Source organism: Lepisosteus oculatus, unplaced genomic scaffold (genome assembly GCF_040954835.1).
Source record: "Lepisosteus oculatus isolate fLepOcu1 unplaced genomic scaffold, fLepOcu1.hap2 HAP2_SCAFFOLD_86, whole genome shotgun sequence".
Taxonomy (NCBI): domain Eukaryota; kingdom Metazoa; phylum Chordata; class Actinopteri; order Semionotiformes; family Lepisosteidae; genus Lepisosteus; species Lepisosteus oculatus.
In genome coordinates this window covers 32,506-38,964 of record NW_027168424.1, presented here as the reverse complement: position 1 = coordinate 38,964, position 6,459 = coordinate 32,506, and positions in this window count along the sequence as shown.

Here is a 6,459-nt window from a genome sequence, read left to right as displayed (position 1 = left end):
TTACAGTTTTAGTTAGCTTTAATTTTGTAAACCCCAAGTAAACATAGTTTGTGCCTTTCTCTGAACTTTTTGGCATTTCAATTCAGTTGTTTGTAAGCTTATTTTACAGTTGCTAGGTTGATGAAGTTCCTGAACTGTGCAGTATTTCTTTTGGGTTTGGTGCGAATCATATTCTAGCGGTTGGGGGAAAAAAGCACAGGTGCCATCCCACCATTAAACCCTGAAACTTACCTTAGCCGATTCTTCAACTAAACCAGACATGTTAACTAAGTGTTACAGTATGTTTCAAAGTGTGTATTTTAGCAAACACAACTGAAGTTCTGTTGTCTCCTTGGAGACACCTGGAACTGGTGTGATGCTGGTTCTATGACATCATTCGTTCTAAATGTAAATGCAGGTATTGGCACAACATAGTAAATTGATGTAAAGTTATGGATCCATTTATGATTTTCACTCAGTTTGAAAGAGTTCCTGTCGTGTGGTTAAACTTTGTGTTACGGAGGGTTAACTGGGGTTCTGGCTACTAGTTAGGCTTGGTCATTCAGTCATCTGGTTCATGAAATAGGAAGCTAAGAGATCTGTGTTTTAGTTTTACTGTTTGTTTTTGTTCCATAGAATAAGAAATGTTTCATTAATATTAGTAATAGAGTAGCTGTTTCTCTAAACAGTGTGTGTCAGTTTGCACTGCAGGTGTGCCAGGTAGAGACCATTTAAGAACCCAAAAATATGCTGTCATTTACTGCCGTGGCTAATTTCTGTTAACCTTGTCTCTCACTCACTTTGATGAGCAAAATGTTCATACATAAAGCATACATTTCTGATTGGTCAGAAGAAGCTTCTTAACATATAAGGTATAAAGAAAGTCAGAAAGTTAGGCACTTAGGTCAGCCTTAGGCAGTTAACCAAGACCATAATCCGATAAGAAGCTATTCCCTTTCATGTTGCTAAATCACATGTAGGATACATGAGTTACACCTCCACTTAAGAGACCTTAAAGAGACCTTGGCCAGCCAGGAGTGTAGAAAACCGTAAAACAGTTCTTGAGGACCTAATTGTTAACTCTTAACAGGCAAAGGTTCCTTCAGTCCTATGAGAAATATTTTAGAATTGAACTAAAGTGTGTTTCCGATACAGGAGCATATGTCTGTCAGGGCCTGTTGGAGAGGCCCTGGATGAGAACCCCTGGCTGCAGTTCCACATCCCCCTGAAAGTAAATAGAGCCATAAGCACGGAGCTAAGGACACTGCTCCAGGACATGCTGGCTGTCGATCCTGACCAGCGACCAGAAGCCATCCAGCAGAAGAAGCAAGTCAGGCAAGCCATGGCACGAGAGAAAACATCTTTGTAGTGACTGATAGCAAGATGTCCGTGACCAAGGGCAATTCGTCTGAGTAAAGTCTGATTTCATTTTTATGTCCCGAAAGGCCACTGCCTTTGTGCTGTAGATTTCTGATTTAGACGGGCATTTCTATGGACAACTTTGACTTTTCTGTGGGTCCAATGAAAATAAGTTTTTTAACTTATTCTTTGTTACGGTTTTCGAAAGTTTAAAGACATTCACTGAGTTGACGATAAAGGAAAAGTTTCATCTTTCACCTCTTGGAAGGTAGGCCGGTCAGAGGTACAATATATGTCTTCATGTCTTCATCCTCCATGTTTGTAACTACAGGTTTCACAGTGTTGAGCTCAGACACAAAAACACCTACAAATGGCAGTTCCAAATGTATAAACCTGGGCTGAAAAAGTGTGTACAGTATATACTCTGTGTAGGTCTGATAAAAGTATTCGAGTCAAAGTGTCATATGGATACAAATTCTCATGATTTTGTATTGTGTGTTTTTTCTCTGTTCTGCTTTATTGAAAGAAATCAGATGCTCTTCCTGAAACTTACCTTAGCTGATTCTTCAGCTAAACCAGACAGACTTCTGAAATTCTCAAATATTATCAAATCTTGTTGGTGCAGAGGTGGTGGAGCCCATTACCAACAGACTCACAGCTGAAATTGCTGTGAAAAGGGCTTCTACCAAATATTAACATGTGGGTGAAAATGTATACAATTGTAATATTTCCTTTTTTCCCATTGAAAGTATAACATATGTGGTGTGAGATAGAGGTCCTCATTTAATTGCATGAAACTCTGGCACTGGCGCAACAAACTGAACAAAGTTCAAGGGGGTATACGCTTTCTGTAGACACTTTATTTCCTCTTTTTCCATACTCTAAGAAATGATTTGGGAAACCTGTGGGACACTGGAGGTCATTATACATGAGCCTCTTTCTGCACCTTTTAAGCCATTGAAACCTAGTTGCCTTGTTACAAGGTCTAATATTACAGTAGGTGTGGTTTCCGTCTCCTAATTTCTGAGAATGATCAAATTGGGGAATAAGTTGTAGGGAATACCACTCTTGCACTTCTAAGAAAAGACTATCTCAAATGAAACTCGCTATAGAAAGACATCTTGTTGAAAAATTCTTTATTTTTTGTCATTTCTAAAGAAAAAACATTCATCAAGTCCTTCACAAATGTTTTGTTTGTGACTTTCTCTGTTGTTCCCTTTCACACTCAACTGAACTATGTGTTATGTCTTGTAAACGTAATCAAACATTTCACTTAGGTGTGTGGGTTAACACAAACCCATATTGTATGAAACATTCAGTTTTTCATTCAAGTTTTTTCTAACAATTGCATCCATGCTAGGACTACAGTAAACAACACTTTTTACTAAAGTAAATCAAATTGTTCATTAAACAAGACACATTGTTTTAAATGTATGCAATACGACGACACTAAAAACAACACTGAAACTTTTCATTGAAATTCTGGACGAGATTGTGCATATTCAATGGATTTCTCCTGGTGCTTTTTTTCATCAGTCTTTTCATATTCTTGTTCTCTACTCAGGTGTCTCCTGTTTCTTTGGTGATGTCTGCTGTACACACATGGTATCATACACTTGAGCAAAGTGTGATACCACCGTTTGTTCTTCTCCTAAAATAAAGATGAACATTGACAAAAGTCAGAAGCACTCTTTTCTTGACAGACGACCAAAACAATGGAAGAATAACCATACTCTCTGTTCCTTACTCATTTCTACCTACCTGTTTGACCACTTTGTCTGCTTCAGTCAGGACAGGGTGCTGGGGCTGACTCTGAGCAATCTGAGAAGAGCTCTCTGTGATCTTCTCCCCTACAGTGGCTACATTGTACTCTGTTTGAAATCCAGGTATCGCCTCCGGTAAGTTCCTCGGTCCTTTTTGGGACTTGAAAGGGTAGAATCATTTTGTGACTACATTTCCTTGTCATGCACTGATATGTTCTGGTTTGTGTTCGATTACTGCAGGCGTTCAAGTACTTTCTTTTTGTTCTAGATTGGCAGTGTTTGAGATGGTAGGAACTTGTCATATTCTCAACTCTGAATGCTCTGTAAACATACTATTTTAGCAATTCTTAGAAATCTGAAAGCAGTGTTACCTGTATCATTTTTTGTCTTGGTAGTAGTATTGCAGCTCCAACATCAGCACTTAAATAATGGTTTGTGATGTTACTTGTCCTTGGAGTTAGTATACTCCTGAGAAGTCAAGAGAAATCTTACGTAAGCATTAATTATGTTTCACTTTTGAAAGCAAAGTACGTGTCAAGTACTTTGAAGGCATTTGTTGATACTTTTAAGCACTTTCGTTGATTATTATTATCTTTCAATTAGTTATTACAAGTCCAACATTCTCTACATGATCTCACTCCATATTCAGAATGTGGGAATACAATTGTTTTAAGGAAATGCCACTGAATAGATAGTAGCTGCACTCTACAAAGATGAATTTGCTAATTAATCAGTCAGGGACACAGCTTATACTTCAGTAGTCTTAGATCATGTAATGATGATTATTGTACTTTATAACTAGCAAAATCCCCATATCCTGTTCATTGCCCCTTTTTCAGTTATGTGGATTGACTTATCCCTGAAGTGGTTAATTCTCACCTTGACATCTCATAGAACAACTGAATCTCTACCAAGGGTGAATGTGTCCTTCCTCTTAATGTCTAAAAGAAAAGGTTAAAATTCATTGAAGCAAAATGCAACAACCCAAAATGTTGGGGAGGTCGTTTCCACAGTTATTTCATATGACAGTACTTGGAGTGAAACTACATGACCATGGTGAAGAAGAAAAAACACTTTACCTTGTTCCTCCTGACTGATGTCCTTATGCGTGTTTTGCACAGTTGAGCGTTTTGTGTCTTGTCGTCTGTGTAGGCAACAGCCCTCTTCCCTGGGATAGAACTAGATGATATTTAGACACGTTAATTTGACTTCTCCATTGCTCACATTGATGTGGATATGATTATAATGCTCTGTTTTGTGGGCTTCCCAAGAAAACAATAAATCCCTTACTACTTGTTCGAAATGCAGTAGCACAGATCCTAACAAATACAAGAAAGAGAATATCATTCCTGTTTTGAAAAAACTTCACTGGTCACCTGTATTATCTAGGATAAATTTGAAAGTTCTTTTACTTGTTTTTAAAGCTTTAAGCGACCTAGCACGTCTGTACCTTACTGAATGTCTGTCTTCATATGTTCCTATACGTGACCTGAGATCTGCACATACTGGCCTACTGCAAATACCACATGTGAAATGCAGAAAGAGTGAAGAGGCTGCTTTTTGTTTTTATGCTTCTAAATTATGAAACTCACTTCCACTTTTTATTAGGCAGTCAAGCTCGGTACATTGTTTTAAAAAACATTTGAAAATGTTGCTTTTAGTTAAAGTGGTTCTTTGTTCTTTCTATTTTTGTTTCTTTTTTTAGTTCTCTTTAATTGTTCTTATTTTATTACGACTTTCCTAATTTTTATTTATTTAATTGACATGTATGTTGCTTTACTGTATTGCTGTATTTTCCTTTACAACTGAAAGTATATCTCTCAATTTTAAATTTTTATTTTTACGCTTGGTTTTTAAAGCACCAAAGCACTATTTGTATGAAAGGTGCTCTATAGATAAAGTTTATTTTTATTATTTTTAATATTATTATTATACTTTGTTACATTTTTGGTTAGGACAAAGATTCTAGTAGAGGTGGCCTCTTTTACCCCGTTCCAAAAAATTGGAAAACTACCTTCAGAATACACTGACAATGACCATCTACTGTCTCCTCTAACTGTGTATTGTCATCATGCATATCTTGTGTATTATTTATTGTAGTTGGTTTTGTCATTCTGTAAAGAAGCCACCTTTCAAGGCACTATATAAAATAATGTTTGTTATTATTATTGACATTTTTCATCGTAAAATCTGGCGAAGAGTCTTAAGAGAATGACAAAGAACACGTTGCTCTTACCTTTCCATTCCAAGAAATGCCCTCAGCTCGGATTGCAGAGATTGACCTCTCTGTCTCAAATTCTGAGAAACATAGACTCGATTGAAAAATGACCATTTCCTAAGATTCACATAACATCACCAGTCAACATTTGCCACTTGACATCAATAGAAACCATAGAGTACATGACATTTCCAATCAGTTTTCTTTCAAGGTACAATACCAATCGCCTTGCCAGAAGAGTTATACTGCGGTAGATAAATATTACAAATGTCAGATACACGCAGAGTTGTTTGGATTACTATGAAAAGATTGGCAAATATATTTATGTTCATTATATTTCTTGGAGTGACAGAGCTAAAGAGAAAACAATACTTACCTTTATCTCTGCAGACAGGATCGCAAGGGATTCCCTTATACTGGGTTCCTATGCAACAAATAATACATTATTCAAAAAACATGATATTTCTCTGTCCATTGGCAGCATGATTGTTTATCATTACAGTTTTAGTTAGCTTTAATTTTGTAAACCCCAAGTAAACATAGTTTGTGCCTTTCTCTGAACTTTTTGGCATTTCAATTCAGTTGTTTGTAAGCTTATTTTACAGTTGCTAGGTTGATGAAGTTCCTGAACTGTGCAGTATTTCTTTTGGGTTTGGTGCGAATCATATTCTAGCGGTTGGGGGAAAAAAGCACAGGTGCCATCCCACCATTAAACCCTGAAACTTACCTTAGCCGATTCTTCAACTAAACCAGACATGTTAACTAAGTGTTACAGTATGTTTCAAAGTGTGTATTTTAGCAAACACAACTGAAGTTCTGTTGTCTCCTTGGAGACACCTGGAACTGGTGTGATGCTGGTTCTATGACATCATTCGTTCTAAATGTAAATGCAGGTATTGGCACAACATAGTAAATTGATGTAAAGTTATGGATCCATTTATGATGTTCACTCAGTTTGAAAGAGTTCCTGTCGTGTGGTTAAACTTTGTGTTACGGAGGGTTAACTGGGGTTCTGGCTACTAGTTAGGCTTGGTCATTCAGTCATCTGGTTCATGAAATAGGAAGCTAAGAGATCTGTGTTTTAGTTTTACTGTTTGTTTTTGTTCCATAGAATAAGAAATGTTTCATTAATATTAGTAA